Raw genomic sequence first — 14495 nt, forward strand, 5'->3', positions numbered from 1 at the left:
TGGAGCCAAGTTCCAGCTGGCGGGCTTCACTTAACTACTGTCAGGGGTTGACCCTCAGTTCTAGTTCTGCATTTTCTTCAATGTGAGTGTTTCTGTGGTGTTGTGTGGAGTGGCTGCCGTGTCACTAGAGTAAGTTGCATAGCTTGTTGTCAGGCGCCATGTATGAAGACCCTTGGTCTATCAGTACTCTACAGGTACTGTATCGTCAACAAACTCTGCATCCAGCCATTCAATTTGCAGCTCACTGTGCAGCTTCAAGCTCAACTCAGTAACTCAGGCATAAGAAAAAGATGGTTGTGCCTCCCTGGCAAGTGTTTCTGTGTGAGGAAGAAGAGTGGATGTGGGTTCGTCACGGCAGCGGGTGGCAGTGTCAAGTGTTAGCCAGCGTTGGTCACCGTGGTGCGGCGCGGCAGGCAACGGAAAATGTGTGTAATGGAGTAATTTACCTGTATTGCGTGTGTGTCATTGGTGTGATTTATCATGGGAGATGAGTATTTATTAGTGTGGTGGATGTACAGTAAAGCAGTGCAGTGTAATGACGAGCCCACCCACCAGACTGCCAGTGGAGGAACACAACCGGGCTGCCCCTAACTTGTCAGCTCAGGTTACCTTCAGCGACCACCCTGTTACCACTCTGCCCCCTACACACACGCCCTCTACAGTCTCCCGCCTTGTTTGTAGTACTACACCAGTTGTCGCCACCAAGATGGAAAACTAGTGATTATTTTAGATGTGGTTTATTTGTGAAACCAATGGTGCTTTTTTTCCCTTCTGTCATGAACCTTAATGTTAATTGTTAAATGATGACATGAGTGAATTGAAGTGACACTCAGCAATGTAAATACCTCATGAACTACACACGGCATCGTGACTCCAGACGCCCGGCTGCACCATGACACGCCGATGCTTCCTCTTGCTTGTGGCTGGAAACAGTTCCCTCATACATTAGGATGCCCCCACACTCATCCAAAACATGCGATTGATGAGAGGAAATGAGGCACAGAGTTTCCATTAGACTGTGCATGAACTTAACACAGGGTTCAAGGTCCAGACTGTGCACAAAATGAAGCACATGGGTTCAGACTGTGTTAGTGTAGCACCAGTAGCCCTGTGCTTTGTTTTGTCTTGTCAGTCACATGTTTCAAGAAAGTGTGGCCCTATCCTTACATCACATTACTGGGCCTGGATGCAAAAACAAACTTACGAACAACACCCTTTCATAACTCAGATTTTTATGTGCCAGAAAAATGGGAGATATGGCAAGCTTCTTCTATGTTTTTTTCAATAAAGAGTTCTTGAGGACTTTTCAAAATAATTGCAGAGGGAAGAAAAGTAGTAAGAAATTTTACACATAAAGCTGAAGATAATTTTCCACATTGTACGGTAAGAGAGAAAGAACAAAAGATAGGTGAATTTTCTCCACTTTCCTGAATCGTTGCTTGTAACTAAAATTTATTTTGTTAGAAAAGATCAATAGATAGGGAGATTCTGCTCATTGCTTGTCTCCAGGAAAAAAAAAAGGAAAAAAAAAAAAATGTAGTTCTGAGAGGGAGTTGGTCTTAAGTTTGCTTTCGAATCTGTGTTCCAAACAGACTCGGCAGAAATGAATCGCTGTGTCTGTGTGTCATGCACATCGGACACCCTCAGAACAGTAGGGGAAAAAAAAAACTAGTGTCTTTTGGTGTGTGCTATCCCATTCTTTTTACTTTTAAGAATATTTTTCACAAGAGGCTGTATAATCAAGAGTTAAATCAAGAATTCCAAGGGTCCTATTCTCGTTGATGCACAGGGCTTCCCAACACCTCTTCCTATGTAATTTATTTTGCATACCACACCTTCCTACTCTCTTGTATATTGTGTATGCCTTTTTGCAACCAACATAGATTGCATAAATAACATACAAAGGATTACTAATTTGTTGTGTAGAAAAACTATTAAGGAGATGTAAGAGAGATTTTCAGGCGCTATTAGGAAACTGATTTATTTTGTGTACTGCATCGTAACTGCTCACATATGTTATTTATGTGCTTTTAGTATCAACATAGATTGCATAAATAACACGAGAGATTGCCAGTGTGTTCTGTGCAAAAAATAAACTGCTGGGGAGGTGCTAGGTAAATTAAGTACCTCTTCCTAATTTTGTATACTATTTCAAGCCCATTTTCTCATACAGTATGTTATTTATGTATTTTAGTATCAACATAGATTCCATAAATAGCATGACAAGGGATTACTGAAGGGTTATATGCAAAAATAAATTGGTGGGGAGGTGCTGGGAGGTCTCTGTAAGTGATGAGGATGGGACCCCAAGACAGTCAACCTTATAATACAAATGGCAAGGAGGTCACGGATCATCGTCCTCCACCGTGACTGTTAAGCAGGATAGGCTCGGCAGGACAGCATGGTGTAAACAAACCGGATGGAAACAGACTGGATGTAGAGAGATTGTATGTAAACACTGGCTGTAAGCAGACCAGATGTAATCAGACTAGTTGTAAGTGACCAGTTGTTAACAGACTGGATGTAAAGCAATGGTAAATAGACGGGTTGTAAGAGACCAGGTGTAAACAGGCTGGATGTAAAATGATGGTAAACAGACTGGTTGTAAACAGACCAGATGTAAGAGAGACCGGATGATACGTACCGTGACCAGAGAGTGGCTGGCCCTCGGGTCACTTTTTACCCACTGTGTATGGGGGGAAAATATTGCTTTGTTCCGTTTTTATGTTTGCCTTCCGTTTATTTTCTCTTTTTGTTGGTCATTTATTTTTTTCCACAGTAAGTCCTCGTTATGAGTCAAAAAAATTTTCTCTTGATTTTGACAAATTCCCAATGAATTATAGAAAAACTTACTAAAAGTCCCCATTAAATTATACGGTAGATGAAAAACTTGTTAAAGGTCCTGAGTGAATTTAGGAAAAATAGCTAATTAACTTTACATTGTTATCAAGGAATTCAGTTTGCTAGTTGTTTTGAAATTGTAGTATCAGTTGTATGGAGAACTTACGATATTTTTGGAGACGGCATTGTTACTACCAAAAAAACTGTTTGGAAAAAGTTTACAATAGTTTGGAACACCACCATTCTGACCCATGAAGTTAATTTGTCGGTTTCCATTATTGTCAAGTTAGATGCCAGTGGAGAAGTTTAAGTTTTTTGGACTACTAGTGAAAAGTGTGTTTATATTTTTGACCACATACTTGACCTTTTTTTTTTTCTTTCTTTTTCAACATTTGTAACGAGGACTGATTATTATTATTTTTTTTTTATCAACTGTTTTCACCCACCACTCGTTAGGAAACCCCCAGCCTCATTGTTCCTCGGCAGGCACTGTTGTTCTGCACCTGTACAGTACGTCCTCTATATAAGTTACGTTGTTTTACTTCTTAATTCAATCAGTGGAATAATATGGAAAAATTGCCTGTTAAAACTCCAGTTTAATCTGGTAATGACTTTAATAGAATGCTGGGCCCATGTTCTCACTGGGTATCGAGGCACCCCATCACCTCTTCCTTAGTGATTTATTTTTAGATATGGCGGGTTAATATCCTGTTTATGATGATGATGATGTTTTTTTTATGCAGACTATGGTGATGGTAGGGTTTATGTTACAGTTCAGGATAGTAAGGTGTAATATGCAAAATATATCACATAGGAAAAGGTGTTAGGGAGCTTCCTTAACAGATGAGGACACTAAGGTGTAACAGAATATACCACATAGGAAGAGGCATTAGGGAACTTCCTGAACAGATGATAGTAAGGTGTTAAAAAATAGATACCCTAGGAAGAGGTGTTAGGGAGCTTCCTTAACCGATGAAAATACAAGCCCCAGAGCTATCCCAACTTTGAGAGGGTTGTTGGTACCAGTATTGACACTCAGGTTCCAGCAATCTACTCCTGGCTGAATGAAGTCTGGTGTTAGTTTGATAGAATATGAGAATTAACCCAACCATGCAAGGATAAATATTAATTGGTATCTAAAGAGCTGATGTCACTTCCTCCAAATTCCCAGCACCAATTAAAAAAAAAAAAAAGTGGAACAGGCAAAATTACAGCTCCGATTATAATTTTTGTTTTTTTATTAATTTTTCCTTTGGCTGAGGCATCTTGGACTTATAAAGAGGACTATCTGTGTATGTATCCATTGTTGTAGGTACAAATTTTAAGTAATGTTAACCCTTTTGCTGCGTAGTGGTTTCTCTCGCCCCAATGAGGTCGTCTGGCGGTTAGCGAGGGCAAAACACCGAAGTTTGACTGTTCACGTGGAGGGCTTGTGTTCTTGTAACCCCTCTGCTGTGTGTGCGATTCCTCTCGTAAATAAACTCATCTGCCGTTAGCAAGGATAAAGGACAGTCACCTTTTTAGAAGTACTACAGGGGGTGTGTTTGAGGTGTTATGTGATACTGTAGTCTCTCTCTCTCTCTCTCTCTCTCTCTCTCATGTCACATAAGACCCCTGACACACCAGCCCTTGTAGTATAAATAAGTGTAGGTGATTATGCAGTTAAAGACAAAAATTCATTCACGTCCCTTGCCTCATCTCATGCTGGGTTCATAGATACTTCAGTACCCAGGACAAAGATGCATATAATCAGCTACAGAATGATGATAGGCACCCCAGTCCAATACATCACTTTTAAGCATCTGTGAGTCCAACACTGAGAGGTAGGAAAAGCAAACGAACTTTAGTATTTAGCTGTATGTAAGTTTGAGGAGTTTTAGAGATTTTTTAGGCCTGTTGCTGCATACAGTTTCTCTTGAATAAAATCATCTGGTGTTAGCAAGAATAGAGTACATGAGTTTGAGCATTGCTAGGGTGTATTAGGGATGTTTGGTAACCCACAAAATCCTGTTGACATCATATATAGTTTATTCTTACTCTTACTAGATGATTTTACTGGAGTGGGATAGAGTCTTGGAACTGGAGGGGTTAGATAGAGCCTTGAAAAAAAACCTTCGGCACCAGAGACTATTTGTAATCTGGAAGGGGAAAAAAAAAAGGGGAAGAAGAAAAAATAAAGTCATAGCATCACGAGTAAATAAAGGTGCTGGAGAGGAGTGCCTTCATGTGGTGGTGCTGATATAGCTGGGCTGTGGAGGTGCCTGGTTATACAAGTGCCCCTCAGCACCCTGTACCCTAAGAGGTGGGTGGTGGATTGAAGAATGAGGGAAACTTAAACTTGCAGTCCACTGGGTCCACATTTCAGATGAACCTGGGGCAGTAACTACTACTACAAGAAATAAAAAAGTCATCCAAATTCAGGGGTTTTAAGACTTACACAGCACATGGTTTGTCTCACGTGGATTAAGTCGTTTGGCGTTAAAGTGCAGTACAGGACATACATTCAAGGACAAAACACTTATATTTTAGAGTTGTTGCTTACCTTATGTATTCTAACGTATTTTACTTGGAGCATTGAGGTAGAGAAGCCAGATATGTGTTATTTTCATCATTGCTTTGATAGATTAAAAGTCTGAAATTGGGAGGAAGCATAGAGTACTCAGTTTTAAGTATACCATGTGAGCTGTTGGACCATTTGTTTAAACCTTAAGAGGAAAACAAGTCCCAGATTTTTAACTATAATTTCTGAAGTGCATGTGAAGGATAGGACCACATATGACATTTTTGCACCATTGCTGACTTTGTTCTGGAATCTTGGATGTAGACACAAATGACCTTCAAAACCAGGATGCAGGCTAATCACATCTAATAAACATACAGAGACTCAGTGGGCATCAGTCAAAAGTTGGGGGATTGTCTATACCATGCACACACAGCTTTAAGTAGACAGGCCTTGTTAATGTATAAATTGTTTGGCTGGCTTCATCCTTTCTGGGTGTAGGAGAAACTAATGCAGCAGTGGGGTATATGATGAGGTGAGGGAGTCTGACGATGAGGGATGTACAGGCAGTCGTCATTGTAAGCCAGGGTTGTGTTATAAAATACTGTTTCTACTTTTTTTTCATGCACTTAGTTCTGTGAATTGGGGGGGAATGGTTAGATGAACTCTATTAGTGGAGGAAGAAATATAATAGGCAAATTTTCAGTCTTTCCTATGGACATAGTAATAAAGGAGAATGTCAGATCAGGTGGCTTCAGAAGGAGGAACTCTAGTTGCATACAGTAAGTCCTCAATTGATGTAGTTTTTTAATGCTCTGATTTCTTTTAATTCCATAGTAATTATCACAACCTTGTTTGTAAATGTTGCATTGCTGCCTGTAAAGTTCATATGCTAGTTCCCCCCAAATTACAGTACTTAATATATAGAGTCTAGTAAAAATTATGCCTGCATTTTGGATATTACTCAAAAGTGTGTTTGTCTCCCACTCTTTCACCACTGGATTCATATATGCTTCAGTGTTGTGTATTGGAGAGTGGAGCATATTATTTTTTACAGGTTAATAATAATACGCGCTTCAGTCTTCTTCATCACATTAATTGTCTATGAACCCAGCAGTGAAATAGGAGGAGAGGCGAACGGACTTTACCATTTGACTGTTCGATAGTTTCAACTCCAACTTGGATAATCTTGCTATTGTCTTGTGCAAAATTTCAGATGTGGCTATGGTTTCTAGGTTTCTTCCATTTGAACCAGACCTACAGTATATGGCAATTTTAATTCATTACACCATATCCCTGATTTATGATAAAGACTGATAAAGACTGGCTGTTATTTTTAGGTCGATGAGTTATTAATAGCAGTGAAAGAAGCCATGTTATTTTTTCAGTGCATTTATGTTGCAATGAGAGGAGCAGCGTACTTTATTTTAATGCTGATGTGTCGTTTGTCTATTAATCCCCTGAATCCAGGTGATTCCTCCCCCCTCCCCATTTATTCTTGCTGCTGCCAGACAATTTTACTCAGCTCAGGAAAAGGCTCTTGCATTGAAGAGGTTAACGTAAGCTATGTGCAACCCCTCCAGTGTGTAAAGTGTGTTTTATAAATGAATAAATCTCAGTCAACCAAGAACAAGCCTCTCATATTGAAGGAGCTTGTCAGTGCTGTATCTGAAGCCTCCAGTTAGAAAAGTCTGGCCAAAGCTAGATATATCACTCAACTTATGGAAGGGTTTTGGTGTTTTTTACAATGCTGTATCAAACCCCTCCAGTTCGAAAAGTCTATCCGAAGCAGAAAAATAATTGCCTGAATGTAGCAAGAATAACGTCAAATACATTTCGTTGGGTTAAAGAGATTATCATCAGCACCAGAAAGGAGCAGCGTACTGTACTTTTATAATGCCGACGTGTTGTTTTCGTGTTAATGGCAGCAACACTATCACCATGGATACTGGTCCACTAGCCATCCCATGTTTTCATCCTCATGCTATGAAAAAAAGGAAAAGGAAAAAAAAAATAAAATGCATTGACTTTCCTAGCCAGCTGGAGACAGGGCCTGAATATCTTGTTGGCTTATGAGGCTTTCTAACACGCCTTCCTTACTGATATATTTCTGAGTATAGCACATTCATATTTGATAGTACAGTAATCAGCAATATATAAGACACTCAGAACCACAGAGTACATTTCCCATTCCAGTGTTATGGACCTATGGTGGAGTGTGTCTTCTTATCTGGAGCACCTTATGAGTATCATACCTGCACTCTGTGGAGTAGCTAATTATAAATGCACCAAAATGGAAATTGAGGAATGGGAGGATGGAGTGTTGAATTTTGGATGCATGGCACCTTGGATGTTCATCCATGGAGTATATCATACTACATTTATGTCATTGCTCCAAGAAGGAACTCCAGAGGCACTGTGGGTAAAAAATTCGTTGCATAACCTCCATTTTCTTGGTTTGTTGCGTTTGGCATGTTCAGGGTTGCCCGTGGAATTTCTTATATATATATATATATATATATATATATATATATATATATATGTACAGTATATATGTAAATGCAGTCAGACTCATATGACATTAATTCATCTGTCACCTATACTAAAATATTTGCTTGTACAGTATGTCATCACTCCAGGCAACTTTTTTTTTTTTAATATATATATATATATATATATATATAAAATAAAACTAGTGCTGAAGGATAACATGAAAGACAAATTACTAAACCTGAGTCATAGCAACATGAAATAGATTGTTGAAGTGCAATGTGTTTTGAGAAATACACCGTCAAGGAAGAGACATGTACTGTACAGCAAAATAACAGAACTGCTTATGAGAAATTACTCACCAAGGAAGACTTAGCTTATATAAAACAAAATATAAAGCACAAGAAATACAATGAGGAAGAGATACAACAAAAATGTTCTGAAATAGGGAAAGTAAACCGCAGTATGAGAAATAAACCACTAAGGAGGATGTGTTAGGAAGTGTTGCCTGGAATCTGGCCCTTGACCCACTGGCCTCATATTCATCCCATTTACCTCATAGCAAGTTACTGGTCAGGTGAGCATCAGGTACAATTGTTTTCACTTCACCCACAACTGCAGCTGGTTTTTGTATATTTAAGAAGGCGCCTGGTGGTGGTGTGGTTAGAACGTCCCAGTTGGGGTTACGGCCCTGCATAGGTTTGATCCTCGAGTGGTGACTCGAGGTTTGTCTATCACATCATGCCTTCGAGGGAAGTAGGCTGGTCATCTGCCCTTAAATGTACTGGACTATCATAGCCCAGAGGCCCCTACACCCAGAAGGGGATACTGTGGGATATGAAGTATGTTTTATATATATAGGACTTGGTGTAGCAGTCACCAGGGGCAGGCGTTTGGCCTGTCTGCGCCTGCCCCTCCCTCGAGCAACTACGTTCGTACAACATTCATCCCGGGTCCTCATCCTCACCGTTACATAATATTACAGGATTTAGCCACACCACAGGCCCACTTCCACAGTTACTCCTCCCGTCCCTCTCTTTTTATATATACTGTATGTATGTGTATATATATATATATATATATATATATATATATATATATATGTGTGTGTGTGTGTGTGTCTTACATATATAATTAGGAAAACAAGGATCGAATCAAAATTCTGTGAAAAAGCTGAAGATATTAAATCTTCCATTGTTGGTTACAGTTGAATCCATATTGAATTCCATATCTTAAAGAAGTCCAGTATTTAGTTTTTTTTTTTTTTTTTCCAACTCTGGAAGTGGACCACCACCACCATTACCACCACCACCATCACCACCACCACCATCATCATCATCATCATCATCATCATCATCATCATCATCATCATCATCTTCACCATCCATTTCATCTCTTATTACAGGTGTACTCATCCCAAGTCACGAGCTCTTGTGAGGTATTCTTCAGTTAACCCTTTCACTACTACACCTCTTGCTTTGGTTGGATCAAATCATTTGGAGTTGGCAAAATAAGGGAAGTAAAATACTGTATGCCATTGTACAAGATAGTCATTTGGAGATCATAAAGGAGTAAGAGTATGCTGTTGTACCGATAGAGTTGACATTTTTTAATTTTGTTGTTCATTATAAGAGTCATTGTCTCAGCTGATAAAAATTGTATGGAGGTAGCAAGAATAAACCAATGTTATTGTACTGAAAGGGTTAATGTAAGTTGTTTTCAGCCCTTCTGTTGCAAAAGGCCATTTGTGAGGTAGCAAAAAATGATCCTGAGAGGGAAGGGAAAAATAAGAAAAATATTAAGAGAGTTACTGCTGACTGCTTGTAACTCTGTAGCGACGTGAGGTCTTTCGAAAGTTGAGTAAAGGTGTTTGGAGGTATCAGGAATAGAAAATGAAGGTATATTGGCCTGAAGGATGAAGATGGGATGTATTTAATCTTTTCAATGTAAGATGGTGACTAATATCCTGTGGAGGTAGCAAGAATAAAATAAGATATGCAAATAGTGATAGGGTTGAGATAAAGTACTTGTGTATAGTAGTAGTGTATTTCAGTGTTGGGTGTAGCATAAGTAAACAGGCAGACAGAGGCCCAGGTAGTTAGTTCACAGACCCACCCACTCTACTGTTATCACAGCTACACTGCTACAACAGCCACTCCAACTACCATACCTCCAATGCAACTACCACCGCTACACCACCAGCACTGTAACCACTACCACCCACACTACAGCACAACAGTTACATTACAGCTACTACTGCCTACACCACACCACACCATACCTTCCACTAAAACCACTGCCACCTACACTACACCATACCACACCATCACATCAGTCACACTACAGTCACTACCACCTACACCACACCATCACACCAGTCACACTACAACCACTACCACCTATGCCACACCATATCATCACACCAATCACACTGTAACCACAACTACTTCCACCATACCACACCACACCAGTGACAGTGCCACCTACATCACTCACATTGCAGCCACTACCACACCAACAGCCACTTTGCAGTTTCAGCTGTATTTGATTATTTCTGTGGGAATTTCTGCATGAGTTGACATTAATATCATCAATACGAGGACCCCGTGATCATAATTTATGCATGCTACTGACAGACGAGTTAAGTCCATTGAAGCGAAAACACCTGGTTATGAAAAAGTTGGTAGAGACATCCAGAATCACCCTTTCTCATCAGTTGGTCCTTTCTGGGCTAAGTAAATTCATTGGGTGGCAGTGAGAATGTAGCAAAATAGGTCCTCAGTATGAAGCAGTGTTGTGGAACCAGTTTAACCCTCTCAGCACCAGGACATCAGTAAAAGAAGAGAGACGGATAGACAGAGACAGAGAATAAAGGAAAGCAAACACTATCAGATTTACTGGTGTCTTCAAGGCTATTGTTTATAAGGAAGGATTTACTATGATACCTATTTTATGAGCCTGATTTATTAGTGCTACCCGCAGACCTTTTTACATACAAACTGAAGTGGTTAAATAATGATCTTTGTTGCCTTCAGGAGTGTGGTAATATCTTAAGGTGAATTTAAAATGGTATCAGTAGGAGTAAACCAAGAAGAGACCACTGGATTGAAATGTGTGTAGTTTTTGTTATTCTTGCTACCTCCAGGCAATTGTTACTCATATTAGGAAAGATCTCGTATAGAAGGGGTTAATGAAGGGAAAGACCTCATAAGCAGGAGATCAAATGAAGTTATGTAGAACCTATTAAGCTTGAAAAATCTCTTCCAGATTAAATACTGTACAGTAAGCCTTCATTTTAAGCAGCTTATTATTATTACCAATATTATTATTACTTGTATTATTGTTATTATTATTATTTATTATTTTTGCTTTTGTCCACATTAATCACAGAAAGACTAACTTAAAATTCAACTATTACCTGTAAAGCCAAATTGCCGGTTCTCCCAATATAGTATACAGCACCAGTCATGTGGGAAAGGTTAGATTATTTTGAAATATCCTCAGCATATTGACAGACTGTATTTAACCCTTCCAGTTTGAAAAAATATCTCCCAAACTGAATATTCCGGAAACAGGAAGTGTAAACAATAAGGGGCATCGTCGTAGTGAAGGGGTTAGGCTGGGTCTGTGAGGGCGTCAGGGAGGAGACAGCAAAGTAAGTCATTGTTATTGTGTTGCCTTTTTTTTTTTTATCAGACTTTTTGCTCTAACTCCACAGCAGATTTAAAATTGCCATTCATGTGGGTAGGTTTGTTTTAAGAAATGCATAGTACAAGAATGGTGTATTTGCAAGTTGCCTCTTTAAGTGACTATGTAGTGAGTTGGTTGCTTGCTACTTATAAAGCTGATGTTTGCACATTTTTGTTGTTTGTATTGTAGCAGTTGTGCCGAAAAAGTGATGATGTTTTGGATCACATCCCTCATCAATTAGAACTTTTTAGAAACTATAATTTAAGTTAGAGTCATGGCATTTAAACTTTTCCCATCCATCTGGACCTGTAAACTTTGGGAAATGTGCCTGTCAGCTTTATATATAGCATTGGAAATTAATAGGCAGTTTTTCTATAATTTATTGTGGAATTAGTAGCAAAATAAAGAATGTTAAAAAAGATGAATTATAGCCCTGACTTACTATGCTAGATTGTACGTGTGAACATGCAGATTATTATTATTATTTTTTGTTTTTTTAGATGTATGTCTTATGTAGTTTACAGTTAGATCTGAGATTTTTTAATTTGCACCATTTTTATGCAGTTTTTTGTTTATATTTAATTGCTTATTAAACTAGTTTAGGAGAAATGTAATTTTTCTATTTAGATTGACTGACATGTGACACTATTATACATTAGGCAGGTAAATTTTTGATGTTTTTTGAGTTACAGCATGAGAGAGGTCAGCTCATATAGTGCCTGCCAAAAGTCATATAATGTACTCTATTTTCAAAACTTTTTAAATTTTACTTATAAGTATTTGTTCATCAGGTAGAGAGCTTAAATTTGTATAAACAGTATTATTACTGTACTTGAGATGTTTCAAAAAGGAAAAAATGTTGAAGTGGTATGTGACTTCTTTTGTGCTGTTACCATTAGTGACATAAGGCCATATTTTCGTCATTTTACAAGGCTTCTGGGTACCTCTTCCTTAGTGATTTATTCTGCATAGTGCATGTTACAGTTGTTTTGTGTGTAATTTATGTCTTAAAAAAAAGATGGCATAGATTGCATAATTAACATTCAACGTAACCAAAGGAGGCCCGGTGGTGTAGTGAGTTAAGTGTTCCAACTGGATGGGGCTGTAATAGTTTCTATTAAGGGATGGTTTGGGTTCCTTGAGGCTAATCACCCTTGTCTTAATTGTTATTGAGTATCCTAGCCCTGGGCCCCTGTCCTTTATGTGTTGATGACCTATTGTGAAAAGTTGGAATGTTGGGTCGGAGAGAGGGACAGAGTAGAGCTTTAAGTCTTTTATTTTCTGTGTTTTTTGGGCTACACAGATGATGGTTTCTATGTAATCTGAAACATTAGAGAAAATAGGGAATTCAAACTCTAACCAGTGTCTATCCAACCCAACATTTCCCCTATGCTCCTTTTTATGTGGGGCAGAATGGGATAGGATGATAGATGGAAAGAAAATTAAACATACAGTATTTATAAAGGTATATACATGGGTGAGGAAAGAAAACTAAACACAGTATGATAAAAGTAAATAAATGAGTTAGGAAGAGGTGCTGGGTGTCCTTCATAAGTGACGAGAATGGTGGCTTATGGTTGAATGTTTTGATGCTTTGTGAGATGATTTGTTGCAGTGTTTAAGCCCTGTTGTACAGTCTTGTCCATGTGTTCACAGGAGTAATATTACAGTATATGGGGATGAGAGTAAGTAATTTTGCTACTTTTAAGAAGATCATATAGCTGCTTAGCATAAAGAAATGTAGAGGAGATAGTTTATTATTTGGTTAGGGAGTGGCGTGTGACGAGGGTAACTTAACAGACGTACGGGTCATTTGAAGGAAATTAACACTAAGGTTTGTTGGAAGTTGCTGTTTTTTTATGCTCTCTTTCCCTAGTAACCTTCCCAATCAGATGATGTACTTTTTCACTTTATTCCTGCCATTGCTGTACAGATATATTTATCTTTAGTGAGACTTTTTTCAAACAGGGGAGGTTTGATATACCTCTCAGTTAACCCTTCAAAACAAGAGGTCTCCACAGACTAGTAAAGGAGTTAATTAAATCGGTGTATCCAACCCCTCCAATAAAAAAAAGTCCATAGAAAGCTGAAGAAAATAAAGTTAGCTGGAGTGAAGTACAAAATAAAAGTCATGTGATTCAGGAGATCAGTAGCTAAAGGGAGTGTGAAAATCTGTGACTTTCAACACTGCCTTAGGGTAATGCGAGGGCACATGGTGTTGGTCAGCCCAGCAGCAGCAGCCACATACTAGTTCCTATCATGGTCACTGTGGGATGGTTCTCACTAAATACTCATTGTATTCTCAAGGCGCCTGGTGGTGTAGCGGTTAGAACACCCCAGTCCCAGTGACAGCCTTGTGTAGGTTTGACCCCCCCAAGAGGTGACTGGAGGTAGATATTTCCCCAGTTAGTGATAGGTTTGAGCCCCGAGTGGTGACAGGAGGTTATTTCCCCACTGGAGGTAGATATTTCCCCCAGTGGAGGTAGATATATTTCCCCAGTGGAGGTAGATATTTCCCCAGTGGAGGTAGATATATTTCCCCAGTGGAGGTAGATATATTTCCCCAGTGGAGGTAGATATTTCCTCAGTGGAGGTAGATATATTTCCCCAGTGGAGGTAGATATTTCCCCAGTCATTGATGGTCTTGTGTAGGCTTGATTCCCAAGAAGTGACTGGCGGTTTTTCAATCACATCATGCCATCAAGGGAAGCCGGCTGGTCACCTGCCCTTAAATGTACTGGACTACGATAGCCTTGCCTGGGCCCCCACACCTCGAAGGGGTAATACGGGATCGGCTGTTACCGTTTCATTCTCAAGGACTTTCCGGCAGGCGAGGCTCGACCCCCAGCACGCACCCTTGGCCATCAGTCCATGTAAAATATTTCACTACCTCACATTTCCTCCCAGCTGTCCTAGATTCGCATTCTCATCGGCTCTGGAGGCCCTCAGGCACTTCTTCCTTAGTGATTTATTT

Source organism: Coenobita brevimanus, chromosome 73 (genome assembly GCF_032717465.1).
Source record: "Coenobita brevimanus isolate Jiangsu-jjx chromosome 73, ASM3271746v2, whole genome shotgun sequence".
NCBI classification, from domain to species: Eukaryota; Metazoa; Arthropoda; class Malacostraca; order Decapoda; family Coenobitidae; genus Coenobita; species Coenobita brevimanus.